The 20,765-nt window shown below is 41.8% G+C and overlaps 1 protein-coding gene and 1 long non-coding RNA gene across 3 annotated transcripts in view; one reads left to right on the top strand and one right to left on the bottom strand.

Annotated features, from left to right (window-relative positions):
* The window catches only part of LOC125487195, a 40,595-nt gene that overhangs the window by 688 nt on the left and 19,142 nt on the right, over positions 1-20,765 (bottom strand). The window contains exon 2 of the long non-coding RNA XR_007265718.1: positions 20,026-20,084. This is a non-coding gene — a long non-coding RNA (uncharacterized LOC125487195). The remainder of the gene's footprint in view (positions 1-20,025; positions 20,085-20,765) is intronic.
* lrrc4ba (leucine rich repeat containing 4Ba) overlaps positions 1-20,765 on the top strand; it is a 62,752-nt gene that overhangs the window by 34,195 nt on the left and 7,792 nt on the right. The window lies entirely within an intron of this gene.

Here is a 20,765-nt window from a genome sequence, read left to right as displayed (position 1 = left end):
CTTTTTTCAGCAATATTTAAAGTTCTGTGCTACCAAATGACTATCTTTGAACTTAGATGAAATGAAAGTTGTGTATCTTTGCAGTTCTGTCCCTTGGAGAAGTGTTCATACCCCATCATTGATTAAATTCAAGCCAAGGATTTCTGAACACTAAGAAATTTGAGGGCAGCATGATGGCTCAGTGGTTAGCACTGCTGCCTCACAACACCTGGGACCCAGGTTCGATTTCACCATCAGGCGACTGTCAGTGTGGAGTTTGCACGTTCTCCCTGTGTCTGCGTGGGTTTCCTCTGGGTGCTCTGGTTTCCTCCCACAGTCCAAAGATGTGCAGGTTAGGTGGATTGGCCATGCTAAATTGCCCATAGTGTTCAGGGATGCCTAGATTGTTGCGGGGGGGTGTTGAGGGGGTCTGGGTCTGGGTGGGATGCTTCGAGGGTCAGTGTGGACTTGTTGGGCCGAAGGGCCTGTTTCCACACTGTAGGGATTCTATGACTATGAAAAAAAAGTTAGGAAGGTGGAGAAAGGGTGTGGGAAGATAGAGTTGATGCAGAAGATCAGTGATCTTTACTGAATGGCACAGCAAGTTCAAAGAGCCTACTCCTGCAATAATTCTTACATTACTCCATGCAGTGTTGATTTGTATCCATCCCCCCTTGGGATACAGCAATGTTTCTTTCTGGACAACAAGAACACATAAAATAGGAGCAGAGGTAGACTATTAAACCCATCCAGTCTGCTGTGCCATCTAATTGAATAATGACTAATCTTAGGATTCCACTCAAATTGTATCTTCCATTCGTGACAACAATTTGCATTTATATAAGTACCTTTACTGTTTCAAAAACCGGAGAAATCTTTGTAGGAGCAATGGTCAAACAAAATGTGACACTGACTCACAGTGAAATATTAGGGCAGGCGATGAACAGTTTTGTTAAGCAGGGAGATTTCAATGCATTGCTTATTGACCAGGTTGTTATATTCAGAAATAATATACCACTTGACTTGGTTAAAATACAGCTAGTCAGCTCACTATAAATATGAGTATTTCTGTTTTAATTTTGATTCTATGTACAACCTAACTGCTAGTGCCAATTTGCTCGAATTGTGCTATTGTCTTTCTCACAATCCTCGACAGTACAGCATCAATCACTAGCGATGACCCTTGCACTTTGAGAAAATTCTGTAATTTCTTCTTATGTGAAGTTCCCTTTAAGATCAAAGTGGATTGGGGAGCACTGTGCAAGAGCTAAGAAGCAAAAGGTAAATAGAAAGCTATTTGCAGTGGTGTTGAGTTTCAGCCTGTGTTTCTGTTTGGCAGTTGTGCAAATACACTTAGAATTCATGTGAAGGAAAACAAGCAAGGTCCTCTCCAAATAGAAAAGTTTTCCGTTTGGCAGGTTTCAAACAGATCCTTGTGGTAAAGCAGGTCCCTGAGAACAGAGCAGAGGCTATGTTACTGTGTGTGTTATACATTTGAAAAGGACAGAGAGCTGAAGACAGAAACAATAAGGGATTGTGGATTTTACAAGACCTATTGCCATTGTTTCAGTGTTTCCAGGATTTCCAAGACCATTTAACATGGTTAGGAGAAGGGAATCTTTGGGGATTCAATACCATTGGGACTGTTGAAACCCAAGTGAGAAAGGGTTCAAAGACATGCTCCTTTTTGGTGTTATTGCATCTAGGGAGTTTGCATGGAATTTGAGTACCAGTTAATGCTCAGAAATTGAAATGATTAATTGGGGAGTGAGACATCCTGTGGAGGATGTGTTAGAATTACTAAGATTACATGTAGTGTTACATTTGCCATGTTTGAATTTTTGTTTTAGTTTATGTTTACAGTAAAAGTTTTAAGTGAATCATGTCCAGTGGTATTCATTCCTTGATGTTGTGAGGATTCCTTTCTTTTTAAAAAGTTGTTGGGGGTCTCTATGAAGACAGTAATGCACTGCAACTTTACTCTGTGCTCCATTTATTTAGTCAGTACTCTTATGAGATTCCCTTTCTGGTCATTTTTAAGTTTCCTCCTTGTCACACCCTTACCACAGTTTGATAGCACTGCTTGCGGGTCCAGAAAAGCAGACGGGCTTCCCCTCCACTGCAGCTAACTAACCTACCTGATATCATAACACCACCCCCCACAAACACAATGCTCCATCTCATCCTAGCAATGGGACTTGCCCCAACCACTGGAAATCCCCCCCACCCCAAAGATGCTCCATCCCATTTGGAGTTTAAACATCCCTCATGCAGAGTTAGAGATGATCCACATCACTATACACCACTCCCCCTCCCCATGCCTGCTAAAACCTCTATGATTGGCACCCTGCCTTAATGCCAAGGTTGGAATCTAATGTCCAAGATCAAGGATCAGGCATGTCGGATGTGACAGACTGTGAATTGGGCTTATTAATAAATTTGTTAAGTCCAATTAAAGGAGGCCACCTGGAATTTCCAGCTTCATGCACTCACAAATCACAATCTAGACGTGAGCACTCAAGGCCTAGCCCCTCAAGAAGACCTAGAGCTGTCCCTGTCTGCCTGGCTGTGACAGCCATACTGAGTGAGTGCTGCACTGTTGAAGTTATCATTTTTTGGATGAGATGTTATATCAAGGCTCCACCTGCTGCCTGCATTGGAAGTGAAAGATCCTCTGACTAATACTGCAAAGGGGACAAGGGAGGTTCTAATTGGTGTCCTGGCCACTATTTATCCCTGAGCCTGGATCATTAGAAATATCAAATAAAAACTGAAAGAACTGTGGATGCTGTAAATCAGAAACAAGAACAGAAGTTGCTGTAAAAGCTCAGCAGGTCTGGCTGCATCTGTGAAGAGAAATCAAAGTTAACATTTCGGGTCTAGTGACCCATCCTCAGAACTGAGCTTTTCCAGCAACTTCTGTTTTTGTCATTCAAAATATAAAGTTGGCATCAAATATTATAAGGTGCCATGTCAAAGATTGTTGCAGAAAATAAAACTTCATGCTGTAGGAAATAACATTATTTTATGGAAAGAAAATTAACTGGCTAACAAAAATAAGGGAGTGGGAATAAATGGTTCTTTTTTGAGCTGGCTGGATGTCATGAGTGGTATGCCACAAGACTCACTGCTGGGCCTTCAACTCTTTATAGTTTATATAAATGATTTGGATGAAGGGACTGAAGGCAAAGTAGCTAAATTTGCTGATGACACAAAGTTAGGTAGGAAAGTGAGTTGTGAAGAGGATATAAGGAGACTACAAAAGGATATAGAAAGGTTAAGTGAGTGGGCAAAGATCTGGCAAATGGAGTGTGATGTGGAAAGGCATGAACCGTCCATTCTGGCAGAAAGAATATAAAAGAAGCACATTATCTAGAAGGTGAGAGGTTACAGAGTTCAGAGATGCAGAGAGGTTTGGGTCTCCCCAAGTACGGTCCACCAAATTGGCCACTCAACTGTATGGATGCAAAGCTCCTGTTCACTAGAACCACATGCATTTACGCAACCATATGAAGTGAGTTTAGATACTTTGGAGGGTGGCATCATTTGAAGCTGAAATCAGAAGCCCTAGAAAAAGTACTCAGCAATACATACAGTTCTTGAGTTTCATAAATAGAGGCAATGAGTGCAAAAGCAGGGACAATATCCTCAGCATTTATAAAACTCTGGTTAGGTCACAACTGGAGCATTACATCCAGTCTTGGTCACCACTTTAGGAAGGATGTAAGTGTTCTGGAAAGGGTGCAGAGCAGATTTATCAAATACTTTCCAGGAATGAGGGATGTTAGATTACAAGGTTATGTTGGAGAGGCTGAGGCTGTTCTCCTTGGTGCAAAGGAATTTGAGGGGAGACTTGATAAAAGTTCAAGAGATTATGACAGATTTAGATAAGGTAGACAAAGACAAGTTGTTCCCTTTAGCCATTGGTAGAAAGATTAGCACACATGTTAAAGACTTTGAGCATAAGATGATGAGAGGGCTGAGAGTGAGAACTGTGTTACACAGTGGGAGGCAACAAATTGAAATTTGCTGCCATAGGGCGGCGGAAACGAGGAGGATTAATGATTTCGAAACGAAACTGAAGGTTAATTTGAGAAAAATAAACTTGCAAGACTACAGGGACAAGACTTACTGGATTTCTGTATAGAGAGATAGTAGAGATTTGACAGGCCAAATGGCCTCCATTTTGTGCTATAATGACTCTATTCTGCAGTTACATTACTGTACAAAGTTCCTATTTGTTCAGTGTAATTTACTGGTAGAATCAGGGGAGATATAGTATAAGGAGTTAGATAAAGTGAATCCTTTCTTTACCTCAACATTGATGTAAATATTCTTTAGAAGCTCAATGAGACCAAGATTATATTTGGCAGAATAAAGATTGCATTATATAAATTTGTAGAACACCTATTTATTCAGCTAAGTAATGGTTACTCATTCATTAACTGTATAAGGAGTCCCAAATTTCCGAACATCTGATTTATGAATGCTTGTACTTACGAATGTGATCCCATACAGGGCTGTAATTTTAAAGACTTTACATACGAATATTTCCTGTACTTAGCAATGGCTGCTTTACATTGTCCTGCAGTGCGTTGCGACAAGCATACAAACAGATTCCAGGATGGAACCTAATCACAACGGGGGTGGTGGTGGTGGTTTGGGGGCGGTGAGGGGTGCTGCCTGTACGGTATAAAGTTCTCAATTCAGGCCAGCAAGGGTTAGCTCATTTGTAACTTATGCAGAATTGAAACAATTCAACCAGTGACCACAATTTGGTTACGTTTACTTTAGCGATGGAAAGGGATAGGTATATACCGCAGGGCAAGAGTTATAGCTGGGGAAAGGCAATTATGAGGCGATTAGGCAAGATTTAGGATGCATAGGATGGAGAAGGAAACTGCAGGGGCTGGGCACAATTGAAATGTGGAGCTTGTTCAAGGAACAGCTACTGCGTGTCCTTGATAAGTATGTACCTGTCAGGCAGGGAGGAAGTGGTCGAGCTAGGGAACCATGGTTTACTAAAGAAGTTGAATCTCTTGTCAAGAGGAAGAAGGAGGCTTATGTAGAGATGAGGCGTGAAGGCTCAGTTCGGGCGCTTGAGAGTTACAAGTTAGCCAGGAATGACCTAAAGAGGGAGCTAAGAAGAGCCAGGAGGGGACATGAGAAGTCTTTAGCAGGTAGGATCAAGGAAAATCCTAAAGCTTTCTATAGGTATGTCAGGAATAAAAGAATGACTACAGTAAGATTAGGGCCAGTCAAGGACAGTAGTGGGAAGTTGTGCGTGGAGTCCGAAGAGATAGGAGAGGTGCTAAATGAATATTTTTCGTCAATATTCACACAGGAAAAAGACAATGTTGTCGAGGAGAATACTGAGATACAGGCTATTAGACTAGACGCGATTGAGGTTCATAAGGAGGAGGTGTTAGCAACTCTGGAAGGTGTGAAAATAGATAAGTCCCCTGGGCCGGATGGGATTTATCCTAGGATTCTTTAGGAAGCTAGAGAGGAGATTGCAGAGCCTTTGGCTTTGATCTTTATGTCGTCATTGTCTACAGGAATAGTGCCAGAAGACTGGAGACTAGCAAATGTTGTCCCCTTGTTCAAGAAGGGGAGTAGAGACAACCCTGGTAATTATAGACCAGTGAGCCTTACTTCGGTTGTGGGTAAAGTTTGGAAAGGATTATAAGAGATAGGATTTATAATCATCTAGAAAGGAATAATTTGATTAGGGATAGTCAACACGGTTTTGTGAAGGGTAGGTCGTGCCTCACAAACCTTATTGTGTTCTTTGAGAAGGTGACCAAACAGGTGGATGAGAGTAAAGCGGTTGATGTGGTATATATGGATTTCAGTAAAGCGTTTGATAAGGTTCCCCATGGTAGGCTATTGCAGAAAATACGGAGGCATGGGAATGAGGGTGATTTAGCGGTTTGGATCAGAAATTGGCTAGCTGTAAGAAGACAGAGGGTGGTGGTTGATGGGAAATGTTCATCCTGGAGTTCAGTTACTAGTGGTGTACCGCAAGGATCTGTTTTTGGGGCCACTGCTGTTTGTCATTTTTATAAATGACCTGGATGAGGGCGTAGAAGGATGGGTTAGTAAGTTTGCGGATGACACTAAAGTCGATGGAGTTGTGGATAGTGCGGAAGGATGTTGCAGGTTACAGAAGGACATAGATAAGCTGCAGAGCTGGGCTGAGAGGTGGCAAATGGAGTTTAATGCGGAAAAGTGTGAGGTGATTCACTTTGGAAGGAGTAACAGGAACACAGAGTACTGGGCTAATGGTAAGATTCTTGGTAGTGTGGATGAGCAGAGAGATCTCGGTGTCCATGTGCATAGATCACTGAAAGTTGCCATCCAGGTTGATAGGGTTGTTAAGAAGGTGTACGGTTCTTAATTCAGGCCAGCAAGGGTTAGCTCATTTGTAACTTATGCAGAATTGAAACAATTCAACCAGTGATCACAATTCGGTTACGTTTACTTTAGCAATGGAAAAGGATAGGTATATACCGCAGGGCAAGAGTTATAGCTGGGGGAAAGGCAATTAGGCAAGATTTAGGATGCATAGGATGGAGAAGGAAACTGCAGGGGCTGGGCACAATTGAAATGTGGAGCTTGTTCAAGGAACAGCTACTGCGTGGCCTTGATAAGTACGTACCTGTCAGGCAGGGAGGAAGTGGTCGAGCGAGTGTTAGGTTTTATTGGTAGAGGGATTGAGTTTTGGAGCCATGAGGTCATGTTGCAGCTGTACAAAACTCTGGTGCGGCTGCACTTGGAGTATTGCGTACAGTTCTGGTCGCTGCGTTATAGGAAGGCTGTGGAAGCATTGGAAAGGGTGCAGAGGAGATTTACCAGGATGTTGCCTGGTATGGAGGGAAGGTCTTATGAGGAAAGGCTGAGGGACTTGAGGCTGTTTTCGTTAGAGAGAAGAAGGTTAAGAGGTGACTTAATAGAGACAAACGAGATGATCAGAGGATTAGATAGGGTGGACAGTGAGAGCCTTTTTCCTCGGATGGTGATGGCTAGTACGAGGGGACATAGCTTTAAATTGAGGGATGATAGATATAGGACAGATGTCAGAGGTAGGTTCTTTACTCAGAGAGTAGTGAGGGCGTGGAATGCCCTGCCTGCAACAGTAGTAGACTCGCCAACTTTAAGGGCATTTAAATGGTCATTGGATAAACATATGGATGATAATGGAATAGTGTAGGTTAAATGGGCTTCAGATTGGTTTCACAGGTCAGCGCAACATCGAGGGCCGAAGGGCCTGTACTGCACTGTAATGTTCTATGGTACAGGTAATTCACTGTATCTGTAAGGAGTAGCTGTTCATTCAACAGGCCAAGGATTGCTCACTGTGTAACCAAGGAACTCTTGTTATTTCAGCACAGTAAGAATTATTACTGCATTACTGAATGGATTTTCCTGTCCCTTCAGCAACCTATGCTACTTGGCTGTTATACAGACCTGCTGTTGCTTAATACCATAAGAGCTCACAATTTTAGTTTGGGACACCTTTTCTATGTATAGTGGGAGATGTGCAGGGCCAAATAAAGAATGAGAATTTCAGGAATTCATTCAGAGGACTACCAAATAATAATTTAAATTGTCTTAGTATAATAGTCCAAAAACACAAGCGGGCTGCTGCGTTCTGTTGTTGAGTTTTGAAGTGCGGGAAAGGAACTCTTTCTGTTACAGGTCAAAATTTGCACGTATTTTATGATTTGTTTTCCCCTGGTTTTCTTCCTTTGTTTGCTTCTAAGGAAGAGGCATCCTGTTGGGAAGTGGTGTTATGGTGGTAATGTCACCGGGCAAGACCCCTAGAGTAAAATCTGGGGGACACGTGCTGAAATCCCACAATAGCAGAGGGTGAAATTTGAATGCAATATAAAACAAAACTGTGATTTAGCCTAATGGCAACCATGTAACTATTGTTGTAAATACGCATGTAGTTCACTTATCCCCTTTAGGGAAGGAAACCTGTGTCCCTACCTTGCCTGGCATTCATGCGTGATCCAGACCCACAGCAATGCAGTTGATTCTTATTGGTCTCCTGTAAGGGCCTGGCAAGCCACTCAGTTCAAGTACAATCTGGGATGGGCAATAAATGTTGGCCAGCCAGTGACATCAAAGCCCATTGATGAATTTCTTTTAAGAAGTACAGTTTCACAACTGACAATAGGTTTCTATCTCATCTGCCAATCCCAATTTGCCTCATTGCAATGTTTCTGCCCCTCCCCCACATTCGCAAGTTACAATACTTATCAACTAAGAGATCCATCCTAGCATCTAGCTCGAGCTGGATCTGGGGATATTTGATGGATCATTGTAATGCTGCTTCAAATTTATTGTGCTATAGCTCACCTGGAGACACTTAATGTGAACTTGGATTTGTACCTAACTTCAATCATATTGGACTAAGTATTGGATGAGGCAGACTAGTAGGATCATCATTGTATCTAACCTCTGCTGTCTCTGCCCTATGTGTGTATGATGGGACGGTTTTGAAGGAGTTTTCCTTTGTATCTAATGTAATGTTGTACCTGTCCTGTGGGTGTTTGATGGGGGACAGTGTAGAGAGAGGTTTAAAAGAGCATTGATAGATTTACTCTATCTAACCCTGTATTCTATCATCCTGGGAGTGTTTGATGGGAACAGGTTAAGGGAGCTTTACTCTGTGTCTAACTCCATACTATACGTGTCCCGAGAGTGTTTGATGGAGACAGTGCCGAGAGAGTTTTACTTTCAGTTTACAAGAGTAAAGGATCTTTACTTTCAGTTGAAAGTGTAGAGGAGCTTTACTTTGTAACGATGCCGTACTGTACCTGTCTGGGAGCCATTAGTGGGTTTAAAAAAGAGAGGATGACTGTTTCCAACCTTTAACTCTCATCTCGACAAACGCAGAATCCACCAGTGATGTGTCACAGTTTATATTTTGTGTAGTGTTAAAGATTCTCACATTGACATCATGACATAGTTGGAAACTAAAGGGGTTTGGAAGAAGTCAGGGTTAAATTGCCAGATTTATCTTGGGGGCCCTCCTCAGTTTTGTGATAACAAATCTCATTTTGTGAACTGGCGGGACAAGATGTTCAAGCAGATGCCAGCCTGATACATCAGCAGCATAGCGTAGGAGATTGAGAAGACAGAAATCATTCTAAATATATATTCTGCAATTCCTTAGACAGTTTGGCATGCGTCACATGCTGTCGAGGCTGAGAACGATTAAAGCCTAGTAACTAAAGGTATTGAGGGTCAGTGCCAAGCAAACAAAACATTCACCTTATTTATATTTTAATAAAATACAGGTTTTAATAAGTAAAAGTATGTAACTCTGCTAAGGTGTTGAATGAATATATGTGTGTGAGACTGAGGTTCAGTTGCTTGCTTTTCTGCTTCTGTGTCAGTAGGTCGTCAGTTCAAGTCCCAGTCAAGGGATTTGAGCAAATAACCTTAACTGATACTTCCGGTGCAGCATTGAGGAAGTGCTATATCAATCGAATTACTGCCTTTCAGATGACATGGTTAACTGCAGCTCCTGTCTGTCTCCCTCTGGCTGTAAAAGATCCCACGGCCACTATTGACTGGAGAAGGAGCAGCTGTCCAGACCAAATTCTGTCCCTCAATAAACATGACCTGAGTAGATTATCTTGCCCTTTCTGCTCTGGGAACTTGCTGTGCCCAAACTGGTAGTTGTGATTATAACAACAGAGATTACACTTTAAGATTAATTCAGTGGCTGTGAAGCACTTTTAAGTCATCCTCAGTATTGAGTGAAGCGCTTTGGGATGTCCTGATAACATTGAAGGGAGCATGTAAATGCAGTTTCCTTCTTGACTCGAGAGATTTTTTTTGCAAGTTGAGCAATGGTAGAGAATTCACAAGCCACGAAACGAGGAAAGATGAAAGAGGTTATTTCCTACTCTGCCAGTTTGTCAAGAGCCTCATCTGCAGCAAGGGTATCATTAGACTTTCCAACATGCCCCACCCAATTTTCAATTGGAATACCATACCGTGGAATATGCCGTCACTGGGTGAGATTACCTTCCAGAAGCAGAGACAGAAAGAAGGAATGAAGATAGTAGTTACATTTAAGTGCCAATTATGGACCCCTCACAGGTGCAGAACCTAAGGTAACATTCCCGCTCTCTTAATCTTACAGCAGACATAAACACTTGTACAGATGGCAAAAACAAAGAGCGTATGGAAGACAGAGGAAAAGGATAGGGAGGAGAGAGGAGCAAGGTGTGGACAGGGTGATGTGCTAGCATAGTGGTAATGTCACTGAGCCAGTAATCTATAAAACCAGGCTAATGCTCTGGGGGACCTGGTTCAAATCCAAGCAGGGTAGTTGGTAGAGTAACAAATCTGGGATAGACAGATAGATACCATGGTTACCAACACTGAGACTATCATTGATTGTTGTTTTAAAGCAGACAGGATTTATAGATTTCCTTTTAAGGAAGGAATTCTGCCATCACCACCTGGTCTGGTCCACGTGTGACTCCTCAGAAAAGTAGCATTCCTACCCCCCCAACTGCACACCATTCAGTTCAAGGGCACCAAACATTAGCCTGGCTGGTGAAATCCACAAATCACAAAAGAGTAAACAAAACTTGACTTGTTCCTTACATTTGCCTATTGCATTATCTTTGGGCCACTTAAGAGCATTGTTTAGGTACACAGCTCATTTCTCTCATCTCGGAATTGGCAGCTCTGAGATTGGACCACCTGATGCTAATACATCATTCCTAATTCAATCACGAGTGTGGGAATATGAGGCTGATAGTCTTCCTGATTTGTCCTTTTGGCCTGTCCTATCTCAAATGCAGGAGACAAGGTAAGGCTGAAATAATGAAGACTAAGAGGAAACAGGAAGAAAGGATCACAGGCTGCACTAAACCAAATAGTAACATTTTCTTCAAGCATATTCATAGTAAAAGATTAGTGAAGGATAGGGTGGGCCCATAAGGAACAAGCAGGGTAAGCTGCTCGCTGAAGCAAAGGGTATGGCAAAGGTACTAAATGAATATTTCACTTCTATCTTTGCTAAATCAGATGATGACAATGGCCTCATTGAAAACATGAATGTTGGGCAAATGAACAGTATAGTGTTAGATAAAGAAGAGGTGCTAAAAAGGCTGGCAGCACTCCAGGTAGAGAAATTGCCTGGCCCGGATGGATGCATCCTAGATTGCTGAGAAAGGTAAAGGAGCAAATCACGGAGCCATTGACAGAAATTTTCCAGGCCTGTCTAATCACAGGAGTAGTCCCAGGGGACTGGAGGATTGCAAATGTGACATTTTTGTTTAAGAAAGGGACAAAGGATAACTCGGGGGAAACTACAGGCCTGTTAGCTTGACATCAGTAGTGGAAAAACTGATGGAGGACATAAAAGGGATAAGGTAAATATACATAGGAAAAAAATTAATACTAGACAGTCAACATGGCTTTGTCAAGGGCAGGTCAGGTCTGACAAATTCAATTGAGTTCTTAGACAAGGTGACGCAGGCAGTAGATGAGAGTAGTGCTGTGGATATTGTATATTTAGACTTTCAGAAAGCATTTGATACGTTGCCACATGCAGATTGGTTAGCAAATTAGAAATGTTTGGGACTGATGGGTCCTTGGCAGCATGGATTAGAAGTTGGCTGAAGGATAAGAAACAGAGGGTAGGTAGAGATGGGCATTTCTCAGTTTGGAGACGAGTCGAAAGGACGGGGTTCTGCTATCACACGATAGTTGCATTCCAGTGCAACATCGTGTTAGAGAAAATCGTGCTATATAAATAACTGGGCTGAGGGGAAAAGCGGGATTGGGGCAGACCACCAAAAAAAAGCGTAACACAAAGGATAGCATTACTGTAAGCAGCTGTTCAGACAGGTTGGTCCGACTGTGACAGCGGCTTCGCAGCAGTTTGAAATCAATGATGGCAAGGCTGAGTTTGAACTTCTGCCACCCGCTACAACTCTATGTGTAATGAGCTGGCACTTTGGGTAAGGCTTTCCTTACCCACAGACCATTTGCTCCTTCAGGATATCCTTCACCAAGGTTTCAAATGAAGCAACCAGTTACTCTGGAATATTAAACAAGAATCAACACCAAGTCAGATGAGGATTGCTGATGGTCAAAGTAGGTTTCAGGAATGTTTTTGAGAAGGTGAGAGAGAGTTGCTAAGGAAATTACAAAACTTTGGAGCTGGGCAGCTGTGAATAAGGCCAGTATGGTAAAGCAATGAAAATCTGGTGTGCAAGAGGCTGGAATTGAAGGAACACAGATCTATCAGAGCAAGTTGTGGGATTGTTTGAGATTACAGAAATCAAGATGAGTAAGACTACAGAGGAATTGATAACAAGAATGAGAAATTTACAATTAAGGGTTATGGAGCAAAGATAGGTAAATGGAATTCAGGTATGTCTCAACCATGACCTCCTGGAGCTTGCTTGAAGGGCTAGTCAAAAAGAATGAAGGGCAGCACCAACAGTACAGCCACAACAAGCCACATGATGCCGGCCTGAGCTATAGGCAGCATCACCCTCCGATCATTATCATTGCCTCTTTATGTCCTCCTTCCGGCTATCTCCTGATCACAAGTACACTGTAGATATCATTAGCAAAGATGCCTGCAGGATGACAGCAAGATGCCTACTCGATAGAATCATGTTATAGCCAACACAAGTTCACGTTTTAGAAATAGCGTTCCCCTATTCGTCAATTGGTTATAGCCAATCGCATTACTATAACACACGTTATAGCAAAACCCCCAGTAGTATTCCCCAGGGATTGGTGTTGGGACTTGAGCTTTTTCTGATTTATATAAATAATTTGGAGATGGGTGTTGAGGTCAAAATTTCTAAATTTGTAGACGATACTAAGCAAGGGGAAACAGTGAATTGTCAGGATGCTGAGCAACTTCAGAGGGACGTTGACAGATTGGCCAAATGGGCAGACACCTGGCAGATGAAATTCAATGCAGAGAAATGTGAGGTAATGCACATTGGTAGAAGAAACATGGAGAGACAATAAAGGCTCAATGGTACAATTTTGACGCAAGTACATTTATAATTCTCTGAAGATGGCCAGGCCGGTTCAACAGTTGTTAAGAAGGCTTATAGGATCGTTGGGTTTGTAAATAGAGGCATAGAGTCTAAAAGCAAGCAAGTGATGCTACATGTGTAGTAAATCATTGGTGAGACCACATTTGGAGTATTATGTGTTATGTTCTGTTCTGGACACCTTCTTTAAGGAAGGATGTTAAAGCCCTGGAGAGAGTGCATATGAGATTTACTAAAATGATAACAGGAATGAAGGAAAGATTAGAAAGATTGAGCTTGTTCTTCTTGGAATAGAGACGACTAAGAAGTGACCTTATTGAGGTGTTCAAAATTATGAACAATTTCCACAAGGTAAAGAAGGATATTCTATTGCAAATAAGTAGTGTTATTAACTGGGGTCACAAGTTCAATATTGTCAGCAAGAGTGCTAGGCGTGAGATGAGGAGAAACTTTCTTTACCTTGAGAGTTGTTAGGATCAACCAATATTGGGATAGTCAGCATGGATTCGTGCGCGGGAAGTCACGTCTGATGAATCTTGTAGAGTTTTTCGAAGAGGTAACCAAGAGGATGGATGAGAGTAGAGCAGTCGATGTTGCCTATATGGATTTCAGTAAGGCCTTTGACAAGGTCCCGCACGGTAGGCAAGTCATGAAAGTTAGGTTGCATGGGATCCAGGGAAAGCTAGCTAATTGGATTCAAAATTGGCTCAATGGTAGGAAGCAGAGGGTGATGGTTGAAGATTGTTTCTCGGACCGGAGGCCTGTGACTAATGGTGTGCCACAGGGGTCAGTGCTGGGACCTTTTGTGATTTGTTATTAACATAAATGATCTGGATGTGAATGTAAAAGGCATGATTACTAAGTTTGCAGATGATACAAAATTGGCAGGTATTATGGATATTGAAGAAGGTTATCAAAAATTACAGAGGGATCTTAATCAGATGGAGAAGTGGCCTGAGGATTGGCAAATGCAATTCAATACAGTTAAATGTGAGATACTGATTTTGGAAAGTCAAACAATGGTAGGACTTATACAGTAAATGGTAAGGTCCTGAGGAGTGTTGTGGAACAGAGGGACTTAGGAGTAAAAGTACATAGTTCATTGAAAGCGGCGTCACAGGTGGACAGGGTGGTGGAGAAGGTATTTAGCATGCTGGTCTTCATCGGTCAGGGCATTGAGTATAGGGGTTGGGACGTTACGTTACAGTTGTATAAGTGATTGGTGAGGCTGCACTTGGCATATTGTGTACAGTTTTGGTTGCCCTGTTATAGGAAAGACATAGTTAAAATGGTAAGTGTGCAAAGAAGGTTTATGAGGATGTTGCCAAGACTATTGGCCTGTGCTATAGGGACAGGTTGGCCAGGATAGGACTTTATTCCTTGGACCATAGGGGAATCGGGGTGACCTTATTGAAGTGTATAAAATCATGAGGGGCATAGATAGTGTGAATGCATATAATCTTTTACCCCAGGGGTGGGGAATTAAAAACTAGAGAGCAAAGGTTTAAGGTGAGAAGGGATAGATTTAGGAAGGTCCTGAGGGGCGGCAACTTCACACAGGGAGTGGTGGGTATATGGAATGGGCTACTGGAGAAAGTGGTTGAAGCAGGTACAGCAGAAACACTTTAAAAACCATTTGGATAGGAATATGGATGAGAAAGGTTTCGAGGGATATGGACCAAATGCGGACAATTGGAACTAGCTGAGTGGGCACCATGGTCAGCATGGACCAGTTTGGGCCGAAGGGCCTGTTTCCATGCTGTATTACTCTATGACTCTATGATTTGGAATGCGCTGCCTGGGAGGGTGGGGGAGGCAGATTCCAAAAGAGGTTTTAAAATAGAAATGGATATGTATTTGAAAGGGGTGAACTTAGAGGGTTATGGAGATAGGGCTGGAGAATGGGACTAGCTGAGTAGCCCTTTCAGAAGCTAGTACAAACATGATCGGTCAAATGGCCTCCTTCTGTACTGCAAAATTCTGATTCTATGTCTACTGGGATGAAGACAGCGGTGTTGTGACAAAGTCACTGGCCTAGTAATCCAGAGTCCCTGATTAATACACTGGGCATTATGGCATTGGGTGGGTGGAATTTAAATTTAATTAATCTAACTAGAATATAAAGCTAGACTTGGTAATGGTGGCCCTGGCAACTATCATCAATTATTGTAAAAACCCATCTGTCCTTTAGGGAAGGGAACCTGCAATCCTTACCCAGTCTGGCATGCATGTGATTCTTGGTGGCATTCTGAACTGGCCTAGCAAACCATTCAGTTTATAGAGATGGGCATCAAATGCCAGCCTTGCCAACAATGTCCACATCCCAACAAAGAATAAAGAATTTAGATCAAGCTAATAGCTAAGGGCTAATAACGAAGCGTGCTTCAGTTTGAATCCCAGCACAGCATATTGAAAATTTTAACTCAGCTTTTAAAAAACTAGTTCAGTAAATATGACCATTAAACTACTGAATTGATTTTTTTTCAAGAGGTTGTGCAAAGTACAGCAATTTTGTGATCCCTTCAGTCAGTGGGTCTCCATTCCCCTGAGATTGCCCATATCACAGGATCAATGGAAGAGACTGGCAGCACTTAAGAATCAACCAGTTTAAAAAAGACTTACATTTCTATGGGTTTTCCACAACCTCAAGATATTTCAAAGTGCTTCACAGTCAGTGACAAGCTTTTGAAGTTACGTGTTATATAACATTGTGACCCCAGCTGATGGTAGTACTGAGCAAGCCGGATACCAGAGTGAAACCTAACTCAATATATCATAAGTTTAATTTCTGTGATTGGTTAATGTGATGTTAGTCATTGAAACAGGTTCACTCAAAGCTGCAAATGTCCTTTAATAAAAGAACACAGTTTTAATACAGAAAATAGAAGAAAAAGCTAAGCTACACATTTTGGTGATACAAATAAGGACAGGACTTGTACAACTCATGATAGGGCCCTGGGTAATGGTGTAGAACAGACAGACCTAGGGGTTCAGGTACATAGTCCCTTGAAATTTGTGTCACAGATAGACAGGGTGGTTAAGAAGACTTTCAGCACACTTGTCTTCATTGCTCAGATCTTTGAATATAGGAGTTGGGATGTCATGCTGAGGTTGTACAGGATATTGGTGAGGCCACTTCTGGTGTGCAGTTCTAGCTGCCCTGTTGTAGGAAGGACATTATTAAACTGGAAAGGGTTTTCAAAAAAATTTTCCAAGATGTTGCCAGGAATGGAGGGTTTGAGATATAAAAATAGACGGAAAGGATTTGGAGTTTTTCCGCTGGAGCGTAGGAGGTTTAGGGGTGACCTTATTGAGGTTTATGAAATCATGAGGAACATTGAAAAGGTGAGTAACAAGGGTCTTTCCCTAGGTGGGAGAGTTCAAAACTAGGGACATATTTTAAAGGTGAGAGGAGAAAGATTTAAAAAGGACGTGAGGGGGCAATTTTTTTTTTGCACAGAGTGGTTTGTATTTGGAATGAACTTCCAGAGAAAGTGGTGGATGCAGGTACAGTTACAATGTTTGAAAGACATTTAGATAACTACATGAATAGGAAATGTTTGTACGGATATAGGCCAAGCACAGCTAACTATTTTGGTTTTGGGATTACGGTCAGTGTGGACTGGTTGGATCAAAGGCTCAGTTTCCATGCTGTACTACTCTATGATTCTATATGACACTTTAGAAAGATTGTGCCATAAACAACAAAACAAAGTTTCAATCCGTTTCCCAGCAATATGCTTACAGATAGTCAATCACAGAGAAATATCACTCCTATGTCAACTCTTTAATTTCCTACTTAACCAACACTGTCCAGGCTTCCTTCAGGATTGTTGAGACAGCTTATCATTCCTTTCCAGTTCTGACAACTTGAAAACGTGTATACAAATTCTCTCAGCTTGGAGCCTTCACAAACTACAGCCCTTCCACTGGGTTGAAAACTGTTCATTTTTCTAATTCAGAGGATGTGTGTGTCACTAGCTGGACAGCAATCATTGCCCATTCTTATTTCCCTTGAGAAGAAGGTGATGAACAGCCTTCTTGAACTGCTGAAGTCTATGTGGTGTTGGTACACCCACAGTGCTGTTATGGAGTTCCAGGATTTTGACCCAGCAATAGATGAATGAAGGTAATACATTTCCAAATAAGAATGGTGTGCCTTAAAGGAAAACCTGAAGGTGATAGTGTTCCCATGTGTCTCCTGCCATTATCCCACTGGGTGGTATGGGTCATGGATTTGGAAGGTTCAGTGTCCTGATCTGAGAATTTTCTTCTTCTTCTAAGAGGAAACCTGTCCTCTGAACTGACCTAATTCATATGAACTGAAGCTGAACTAAATGAAAGGCCCCTGATTTTTTGAGTGTCATAAACTTAGTAGAACAAATATTCCATCAATTAAAACCACACATGTCCTCCTGCTAGACACATAAGGTGGATCAGTGGTTAGCACTGCTGCCTCACAGCGCCAGGGACCTGGCTTTGATTCCACCCTCTGGCGACTGTCTGTGTGGAGTTTGTACATTCTCCCCGTGTCTGCATGAGTTTCCTCCAGGTGCTCCGGTTTCCTCCCACAGTCCAAAGATGTGCAGGCTGAATGGATTGGCCATGCTAAATTACCCGTAGTGTTCAGGGATGTGTAGATGAGGTGGGTGATAGGGGGGATGGGTCTGGGTGGGATGCTCTGAGGGTTGGTGTGGACTTGCTGGACCGAAGGACCTGCTTCCACACTGTAGAGATTCTTTGATAACCAAACCACATGCTTCTGTGGAAACGATAGGCCATTGTTCCAATGACTTTATGACCTCCTAAAAGTTACATTTATAGAACTGAAACTAAAATCTATTTCCCTCTATTTTGAAAATTCAAATTTACACATATTAATATAAGCCTTCAGCAGAGCAGGGAGAAGCAGCCATTATGCATATCGTAAGCTCCCAAAACGTAAGAAGATTGTTCCTCAGTTCTCGAGAACAATAGCAGGTATAAACCACTGCGTCTGAACCTCCATTACTAATAGGACAAGGAGACAGGTCCCGAACTCACCCCAGCCTGAATAGGGTTCAAACTCCATGATGTTCAGCAGGAATCTGATCTATGCTGGCCATTCAAGCCAACTGAGTCAATCCCCACCCCAACTTCAAGTTCAGGTTACCATGGAAACATACACCTGTTCAAGTACATTGCAGCCAGAGATATAGCCAGTGATTGTAGAAGCTCCAAAATTGGTTGCATTGGGGTTGTTATCTGACCTGTTTGGCCGCACTATGAACGCAATTTCCTTGGCCATCAAGTCCTAGGGTGGAACTTTGACCCGGAGCCTCTGGCTTAGAGGAAGGGATGTTATACATGGTGCTATAAAATCTCCTTATTAATGTGATATAAACCAGATCACCTGTTTTAGTTAATTATTAATTGATTGAAGGACACCATAAGCTACCACTGAGACAGAGTTGAAATGTTTAGCAATATTGACTGAGGGATAAATGTTGGCCAGGACACTGGGGAGAAGATCCCTGCTCTTCATCCAAATGATAACAGCCTCCCAAACATCAATCTGTATAAGCTTCTGGAAGGGTGTCTTGGACCACAGAGCGTATCCAAGTGGCTCTTTTCAGATTCAGTTAAATGTAATTAAAACAAGGCTCGACAACCGCAATTTGCTTAAAGATGAACATTTGAGTAATGGGGGAGGCAAACATCCAGTGATATTACCGCTGGACTGTTAATCCAGAGACCAAGATAACATTCTGGGTTTGAATCCCACCATGGCAAATGGCATTTGAATTCAATGAAAAATGTCTGGAATTAGGAGTCTTGTGATGACCATGAATCTGTTTCCAATTGTCAGAACAACCCATCTGGTTCACTAATGTCCTTTAGGGAAGGAAGCTGCCATCATTACTTGGTCTGGCCTACATGTGACTCCAGAACCACAGCAATGTGGTTGACTCTCAACCGCCATCTGGGCAATTAGGGATGGGCAATAAATGCTGCCTAAAAGTGATGCCTTCATCCCATGAATGAATAAAAGAAAATAAAAGGAATAATAAAAGACAAAAAAGGAACATTTATTAAGTAAATAGAAAGAATGAAACAGAGAAAAGAAACAGTAAGCCTCACGCCCTTCTGCATATGGGGGAGCCCTCAATCGACGTCTCGTCTGGAGACTGAGGTTGGTACTGTCACTGTTCACAATCCTGGTCCAAGGTAAAGTCCAGCAACTTGGAACAAAACTCACTCTCTTATACGGTGTAATGAACAGCCAGGCACAGAAAGAACAGCTACAGAAAAACATATTGATTGTGCCGGCTTCAGCACATACAGGAAGCTCATGCAGCTGTCGAATATCATCAGTAAGTTTAGCCCTTCAACCGATCCTATACAGGGGGGATTTGAACTCTCAGCCTCCTGACTCAGATCAGAGTGCTACCCAATGAGTTATAGCTGATACCTCACACCTTCGAATATGATAAAAATACATATTAATTACAGAAATTCTTTAAATACATTCAAAACACAATGAGAAAGGGAAATGCAATTGTGTTTAGTATAAACTACACTCTGACACAAAGTGATTAGAAAAAAAACTGTGCTAACAGATGGAAAAGGCATTCTTGGTTAAATAATACATGTTTATCTCTATTTTAATATTAAAAAGGAACATTTCCTGTACAAACCAAGAGGTCGACAACATTAGAACACTCTTGGGTTCCCCCACGACTAATTTTCAGTTGCATAGGGCCTTAAACTTAGTAAAATGTTCCAAGTTACTTAAAGCTTGCATTTGTGGGGAATGCAACTGCTAGGTGGAACACTGCAATCCATAAATGCAAAATGTGAGAAAACTACAATTGATTAAATGTGGCAAAAATGACCATCTCTTATGCTGAAACTAATTCCAAGTAGTCAACAATAACTAGGCCACAACAATTTCTTACATTAAATTTTAACTTTGTTGTAAGATTCAGTAAAACACAATGATACTTACAACCACTCAGTAAATTTCTTTGTAAATTGATATTTCTTGTGACCGTTGAATAGCCTGATCTGTGAACACATGCAGTGCAACATTGTCAGACAATTAATAAGCATTCTCCTCACTTAAATCAGAGGGTCCTACGAAAAGTTTTACAGATTGGTTTTAATAGTTATTGTCTTTTCCCATTTTTACGTTGGGAAGATAATCTTTGTTTAACAGGATGCAGGCCAGGTGGATTGTGCAGGCTAGGTGGATTACCCATGGGAAATGGGTATTCCAGGGTTACAGTGGGCTTAGTCTGGATGGGATGCTCTTTAAAGGGTCAGTGTGGACTCAATAGGCTGAATGACCTGCTTCCACACTGTAGGGATTTTATGATTAACTCCAAAGGAGCATTATCAAACATAATTTGACACCAAAGAACATAAGATGATATTAGGGCAGATGACCAAAAACTTTGTTAAAGAAGTAGTTTTACAGTCTTGCAAAGGACAATGAGATATAAATGTTTAAGGAAGGAATTAGGGCCTTAACAGCTAAAGGCACAGCCACTGATGGTGGAGCAGTGAAAACCAGGAATGCTGAACAGCAGATTTGAACAACACAAATATTTAATGGACAAGCATTTAGTTACAGCGTTCATGCAAAATTGGATGGAATTTGTTTCACAAATTGCTGGAAAAATTCCAGAGTTCCATGTAATAAAAACAGAATTTGAATAATTCTGTCACTTTCAATAAGCAAGCCTA

The sequence above is a fragment of the Rhincodon typus genome, chromosome 37, assembly GCF_021869965.1.
Source record: "Rhincodon typus isolate 14 chromosome 37, sRhiTyp1.1, whole genome shotgun sequence".
Lineage (NCBI taxonomy): Eukaryota > Metazoa > Chordata > Chondrichthyes > Orectolobiformes > Rhincodontidae > Rhincodon > Rhincodon typus.
Note: the sequence above shows the minus strand (reverse complement) of the source record. Positions and strands in the feature narration are given on the sequence as shown.